This window comes from Macrobrachium rosenbergii, chromosome 10, assembly GCF_040412425.1.
Source record: "Macrobrachium rosenbergii isolate ZJJX-2024 chromosome 10, ASM4041242v1, whole genome shotgun sequence".
Classification (NCBI taxonomy): domain Eukaryota; kingdom Metazoa; phylum Arthropoda; class Malacostraca; order Decapoda; family Palaemonidae; genus Macrobrachium; species Macrobrachium rosenbergii.
Window position 1 is genome coordinate 65104707 of NC_089750.1, and position 7500 is coordinate 65112206.

A 7500-nucleotide genomic window follows, 5' to 3' on the forward strand; every position below is an offset into this window, starting at 1 on the left:
AAAGGCAATTAAATTTTCTAACAAAAGACTACCGGACACTATTCCTGCATTCCATCTTTATTTTCATCACTCCGGTCATCAGTATTTATAGGGAAGGAGTTGGCAGGTTTACAATGAACTAATTCTTTGCTTCAAAAATCAAGTTTCCTGGATCTGCAGTCCTATTTTTGACCGTTACTTCCATCTTTCTAATACTTCAGAGAAATTATAGCATCAAATTAGGGTTTATGTGGAAATCAACAAAAATCAAAACTCATAAAAATCACTATCGCGGAACCTTGCATTTACTCCCCATTTCTTTCCTTCATTTTTCATGTCCGTATCAGGGTGAAGCATTGCGCTGCCCATACCATCGGCCTCTGAATAGGAGGAGAAAATCATACACCAATACCGCAGTGGGTGTAAATACTATCCCCTACACACCTCTACACCCCAGCCCCGACCCCCAACCCCCCGTAAATGACGTAAGCGCCATATCATTATCTTCCTACTTGCTCCCTTAAGCCGATTACTTCGAAAACTGGAAACAGAGCACCAAAACCGTGACTAACTAGAAGGGAAATTCTATTTCAATATGAATCGAAAAGCTGCTTATAACTGATAATATTCCGCTTTATTTTTGATAGCCTTTGATATTATGTCTTCCCTTTCGCAAATACCCTTTCCTTTGTCTGAGGAACGTGGAGTATCAAACGTTAATTTATATAATGAACATGTGAGTGTTCATTATATAAATTAATGAACACTCACATGGTGACTTCGGGAGTGCGTATTTGGGCAAGATATTGGAGCTGACTTAAATAGGATCTTTAGGCTGCCTGCAATAAGAATGTTACTGAAGTCTGAAGTTCTGAAGAGCCTCGCTACTATTTATGTGTGGTTTAAAAATAAAGTAAGTTTGTGTTAGTGTCTTCACCATGTATATGAACAACCCACTTACCAAATACACAATATATATATATATATATATATATATATATATATATATATATATATATATATATATATATATGTGTGTGTGTGTGTGTGTGTGTGTGTGTATGTATGTATGTATGTATGTACGTGCGTACGTACGTATGTATGTATGTATGTGTGTATATATATACATATATATATATATATATATATATATATATATATATATATATATATATATATATATATATATATATATATATATATATATATATATATATATATATGACTTAGGGAGAGGTTTAAGTCAGGATGCTTTAGACAGAGGAAGGTGGAGAAGGCTGATAGGAAACTGCGACACCATATTGAAATGTGTGAAGCTGAAGACAGAAAATGACACACACAAACACACACGCACACTCACACACACATATATGTGTGTGTGTGTGTGTGTGTGTGTGTGTGTGTGTGTGTGTGTGTGTGTGTGTACAATCAACTAAACAAAGTACTGATTGGCAAAACAGTAAATTGTAATTTAAAACAAACAATACACAGAAAAGTAAGATAGTTGAGGCTGCTCTCATTAGGGCAGTAACAAATTTTAACCTAAATGATGGTAACTATAAGTTTGACAGTTTCTTGTTCTATTATGTAATTCAAGCAGCCAGCCTTAACAATATTGTCAAGTCGCTGAATATTTAACCACTGTTGTTAATAGTGGCAGTTCGGTAATGAACGAAGGTGGCTATTTATATTTTTTTCTTTCTTAACATTTGTAACTTTCTCTTTTTCATTTTATTATTTTGTAATCACTTGAAGAAGAGACCAGTTGGTCTTGAAACTTTAGTACATTTTAACGTTTTTAATATATTTCCTAAATACAACGGGATTTCATTTATTTACAATCAAGTCTTCTCCATACTGTATGCGACCTAACTCAGTCGACTAATTACCATTACTCACTGTTTGGATCATCGAAAGCACAGAGAATGTGTCAAGAAACGGGCTTAACTAGCCCCATGGGCCTCTAGGGAAGAAGTTCGTAAAAGCTATGTTAAGTAACGCTGGGTGTGGTTGATACCCGATTGAGTGATCACCAAGAAATGCCAGACACCCAAAGCCTAAAGGCCTAACCCACCTTAAAAAAATAACTACTGGGAACTGTAATTGCGGAGTCTGGCTGGAAGAGGTGTTGAAACAGATGGTATTTAGTGTCAAGGAAGTAAGGGAGTGATAACAATGAACCTTCTGAGAAGGTATATGTGGCTGATGTTCTGGAAGCTTTCTTCAATAGGCTCATACTTGATATGAATGTTAAATTTAAAAAAATCAAAACAATTCTGCAATTCACTTCTGCCTATTCATAGCTCACTCCTTGATTCAACAGTCAAGGTCAGAAAAATTATGACAATATTGCAATTCGGTTCTACCTGTTCATAATATAGAAGGTTACTGGAAACGTAACAGTGACCAGGCAGAAGACCATCTTGGGATGAGGAATCTCTACAAGCTATCTTGTAATTGGTCTCTTAGGAATACACTGAATAGATGCCCCAATAATGAGATGGAGTTTGGAGTAGCAGTTGGAAACTCTCAATAGTTAATTCTAGAAGAGAGAGAGAGAGAGAGAGAGAGAGAGAGAGAGAGAGAGAGAGAGAGAGAGAGAGAGAGAGAGAGAGAGAGATGGGGGAGGGGAAGGGGCGGGAATAAGCACAGCAAATAGTTTTTCGGTCTAATTAGGTTACCTTCAGCGGAGTGGCGGGTTTCTATTTACTGTGGACATCCTGAGATAATTTTTGTCTTTTTGAATTTCACATTATTGTTCATTTTCCATTTCACTTTATATATACGAAAAAGTTAGCTAAGGTAAAAATTCTGCGTCAGGGTGTAAGTCCTAAAAACATTTCAGATATGTTACACTTTACATTTATATTCAAAGAAAACTTTTAATATGCAAGGGAAATCTTCTTTGCTTAAACTGTTTCCAGGAGAAAGTATTATTGTGAATTCACAATTCCACTTTATATTCTCAAGCAACTCAAAGCTACGAAAGCAAAATTTTATTTCGATGAGCACCTAGTTTTGGTGACCATGAATTCGTAATAAAAATTTAATCAAGCACGCATGCTTTTGCCGTTTTGGAGAAAGAGTACATCTAGACCAGTGACATTCATCTTTGCCTAACCTGACACTCTACCCAATGAAGCTATCAGATGCTCAATTTACAGTGGGGTATCAGAATTCTGTCTTCTCAGGATGTGATCATAGTACTGACCTCTGATGGCAATTAACTTTGGTGTTAAGGACCATAAAATTCCCTTTGGATAGTATATTTCCATGGTTTTTCCGTAATTCTAAAAATAAACTAGGAAAAACTATATGACAGTTGTCCGAGAAAAATGGAAATTAGTAATGAAAAGCTTCAAAGAGAGAGAGAGAGAGAGAGAGAGAGAGAGAGAGAGAGAGAGAGAGAGAGAGAGAGAGAGAGAGATTCTAGTATTTTCCCATTCAGCAGAGGACATGGCAATTTTAACAAGCTAATGACAAATAAAGCGCAGACAACAAATGGCTTCGAGATATTCATTGCCTATTCAAGAAAAATTGATATAAATTGGGAAGGAAAATAAGTTCTCTACAGGCGAACCCTGATTGAATCTGTCCCTTAATGGTGCTGTAGAGACTTGGCCCAAAGACATATTACGGAAAATGAGCTCTTCTCTGCATAAGTGCTTTTACTTCCATGGAACTGGCTTTTTATTTCCGAATCTCTGCGCATACATTAATTTTCAATATTAATTTAAAATCACGTCAAAACTTATAAAGACAATGAATCGTACTAAATGTTTCCTTTGCTGTCATACTTTGAAATATGGTTCCATCTTCTGTTTTCCATAGTCTTACAATTCTCTATTATCTTAGAGGCAATTCGGTTAATCTCTTGCAGGGTAAAACCCCACTCTTTTATCTTTTCTACTTCTTGTTCTTGTTTCATTGGGACTACTTTAGATTAGGACAGTGATTTGGCCATCCACTTGTGTAAAGAATGAAGTTTGTTCAGAGAAAACAATACAGGACAAACTATGATTTCACAGAAGATATTACTATCATTCAAAACGCTCCGACATTCATATGAACGACACCAAAAGATCATAAATGTAAACGCATGCTTTCACTGAGTAAAATGCCCATATGTGAAACACGCCTTCAAGAAAAGAGTCACAAACGAATAGATATAAATATACATATGTCAATACACAGATGAAGGTTCTGTAAACAGAAAGACACAAGGTGATAAAAATCGAGATTTTATTTAGGAGGCCAGATCGAAGATTAACTAATGCGCGTATATACCGGTGAATCAAAAAAGTTCTCATGACATCTCATGACATACCGTATTTATACATTTTTCCGAAACGTAGATACATGTTCATTTAAACCTGTTTGACACATATTTGAATTAAATTAGGAAATAGCTAGAGATGTGGCCTGTTAAGAGACAGGAATGCAAAACCATGACTCAGGGGATTTTATTATTATCTTTCAGTGATAGTTGGAATGGAAGGGAATATTAATTTCAGGCCAAAGGCCAAGCGCTGGGACCTATGAGATCATCCAGCGCTAAAAGGGAAATCGAGAGTGAAAAGGTTTGAAAGGTGTAACAGGAGGAAAGCCCTCGCAGTTGCACTACGAAACAATTGTTAGGAGGGGATGGAAACTAAGATGGAAGAGAGATAATATGAAGGAGGTACAGTAAAAGGAATGAAAGGGGTTGCAGCTTGGGGCCGAAGAGACGCTGCAAAGAACCTAAGTAATGCCTACAGTGTACCGCGTGAGGTGCACTGACGGCACCACCCCCTTCGGAATTTAGTTTTTTTTTTTTTTTTTTTTTTAGTTAAAAATGGGGCTTGAAGGTGGCAACTTCACCCCAAACCTCAAGGCTCAAAATATTTCAAAAGAATTTAAGAGTAGCGTTACATAGATAGTGGGTGACAGTGAGGCCTAAAAAACCAACAAAGCGAAGTGATGACACTTCAAAGACGAAAGGGATATATGACTCGGCTACGGAAAAGATTGTGAAGATTAGCTAATTGATTCATTGACATCATAAGCCGAAGTCCACTCGTGATAGGTCATGGTGAGTGGGAGGATGATGATATTGATGATGATGGGAAAAAGATTGAAAATATCTTCATAGAACGGTTCGTGACATTTTCAGTGTTTTATTCGATGATTTCCTGTTAAAGTTATAATTAAAACAGGCTCATATGCAAGAAGGGAAAATCAAGAATTCAGAACCATAATAAATAATATATACTGATATATTATCGTGTTCCATACATATTCATTAATATATATACAATATATATATATATAGATATATAAAATATGTACACAAAGGCTATACATATATATATATATATATATATATATATATATATATATATATATATATATATATATATATATATATATATATATATATATATATATATATATATATATATATATATATATATATATATAATATATAAAATAGTGTGTGTTTGAGCGTGCGTAAATGAGAAAATTGACTGATTCAGCTGGATTATAGTCTGAGAGGTCACATGCTGTAATTTTACTCCCACGTGCAAGTCTGCTGGCTATTTATACAGGGGTTACACAACAGCAACCTTCTCATTTGATCACTTTTTCTCTCCCGTTCACCTTGTTTTTGACCGAGCACACAAAATGCAATTTTCTTTCCTGCCAATTCTTGTCTCACAAAATTATTTCTACAATCTCTATTGATAAATCTAATAAGTAGAGCAGCCGTTGTGTGGTTCAGTAATTCACAAGAGATAAATATCGGTTTCTAGTTTGCATAATTGCCAAAAATCAAAATAAGCGTGCTATTTCCATCCATTTCAACATAGAACTCTTAAGAACAAAATGAAAAATCCAAATCTGTTATCGTCGAAATATAATGGAGAATAAGTAAAATTCATCGACATCCCAACTAATCTTCGTTTTTATATAACAGGCAACATACAGACTGAAGCAGAAACAATGGCAGCTCACTGGAATTACAGATAAGAGCATTGCATTTTGCAATACTCGTCCAACAATGGAACAGAGGTTATCAATTTTTTTTAAAGACGTAAATAGGAAGGATTTAAAATTCCCACAAAACGCCTCATTAAATACTTCCCATTGATTGCAAAAAAATATTGCGAGAGGAAGGAATACAATGATGATGTCAAAAAGAGATCCGGCATGAACTGATATACTTTCAAAAAATCTCATACCTCTTTTTCTTATAAATGAATTATTTTAATTGATTCATACACGCGCATTCATGAATAATAATAATAATAATAATAATAATAATAATAATAATAATAATAATAATAATAATAATAATAATAATAATGGAGAAGCAAATCCACAGTTATGTATCTGTAAAAATATATTTAAAAATAAAACTAAACAGAGAGCTTTCCGTAATCTGTACGATTCCCTGTTTCAGTCCAGAAAGGGAAATCGTACACGCTCTCAAGAGTTGTCTGTTTTGCTTTATTTTTAAATATATTTGTACAGATACATAACTGTGGATTTGCTTCTCCATTTTAAGACTCATGCTACTATGAGTATTTTTTAATAATAATAATAATAATAATAATAATAATAATAATAATAATAATAATAATAATAATAATAATAATAATAATAATACCATGCATGTTACTTTGGCCGAATGGCTTTCAAAGTAGTCCCTTCAGCATGAAAGCCTTTAACTATTCTTTTTTTCAGGTAATTTCGTCTGCAGCCTTACGAATTTCGAATCGAGACGTCTCTAATTTACGTAGGATATCAATTACATTATGAAGCGGCTCCCTTTCAAATTATCTGAAGCACCTGGCGTTCACATAATATGTCTGTACGCTTTATTTAAAAAAAAAAAATTATAATGGAGTCTTACTTTAGTGAAATCAGGCACTAATTATAAAACCAATTCCTTGATTAAACACAAAATAACAATGATTAGTTCTAGTTCTTGCTCTAATAATAATAATAATAATAATAATAATAATAATAATAATAATAATAATAATAATAATAATAATAATAATAATAATAATAATAATATGTAGCATGTCATTCATGGAAATTCCCAGGACATCATAACTGGGTGGCCCGTTTCAGTATAAGGATTGGTTATAAAAATAATTAGTGATGATGTCTTTCTCTTTCACGTCTATTAACTAGACGTCTATTGTTAAAGTGGTATCAGGAGACATGAAAGGGAAAGTATAGTTGAAAAGAAGAGGAGAAAATGAAAGAGGAAAAAGATCGAAGAATCGGATAAACCCTCATTAAAATTCCATTTCCTTCTATTTTATAATTATTGTTATTTCAAGCAACACAGCATGCAAGAGTGTGTAAATAGTTTAGCCTATATAACCTACTGTAATACTCGTATAAGTAAAATAAGCTCAGGAGGATCAGAAATGAACAGAAATGATGACTCGCTGGAGAGAGAGAGAGAGAGAGAGAGAGAGAGAGAGAGAGAGAGAGAGAGAGAGAGAGAGAGAGAGAGAGAGAGAG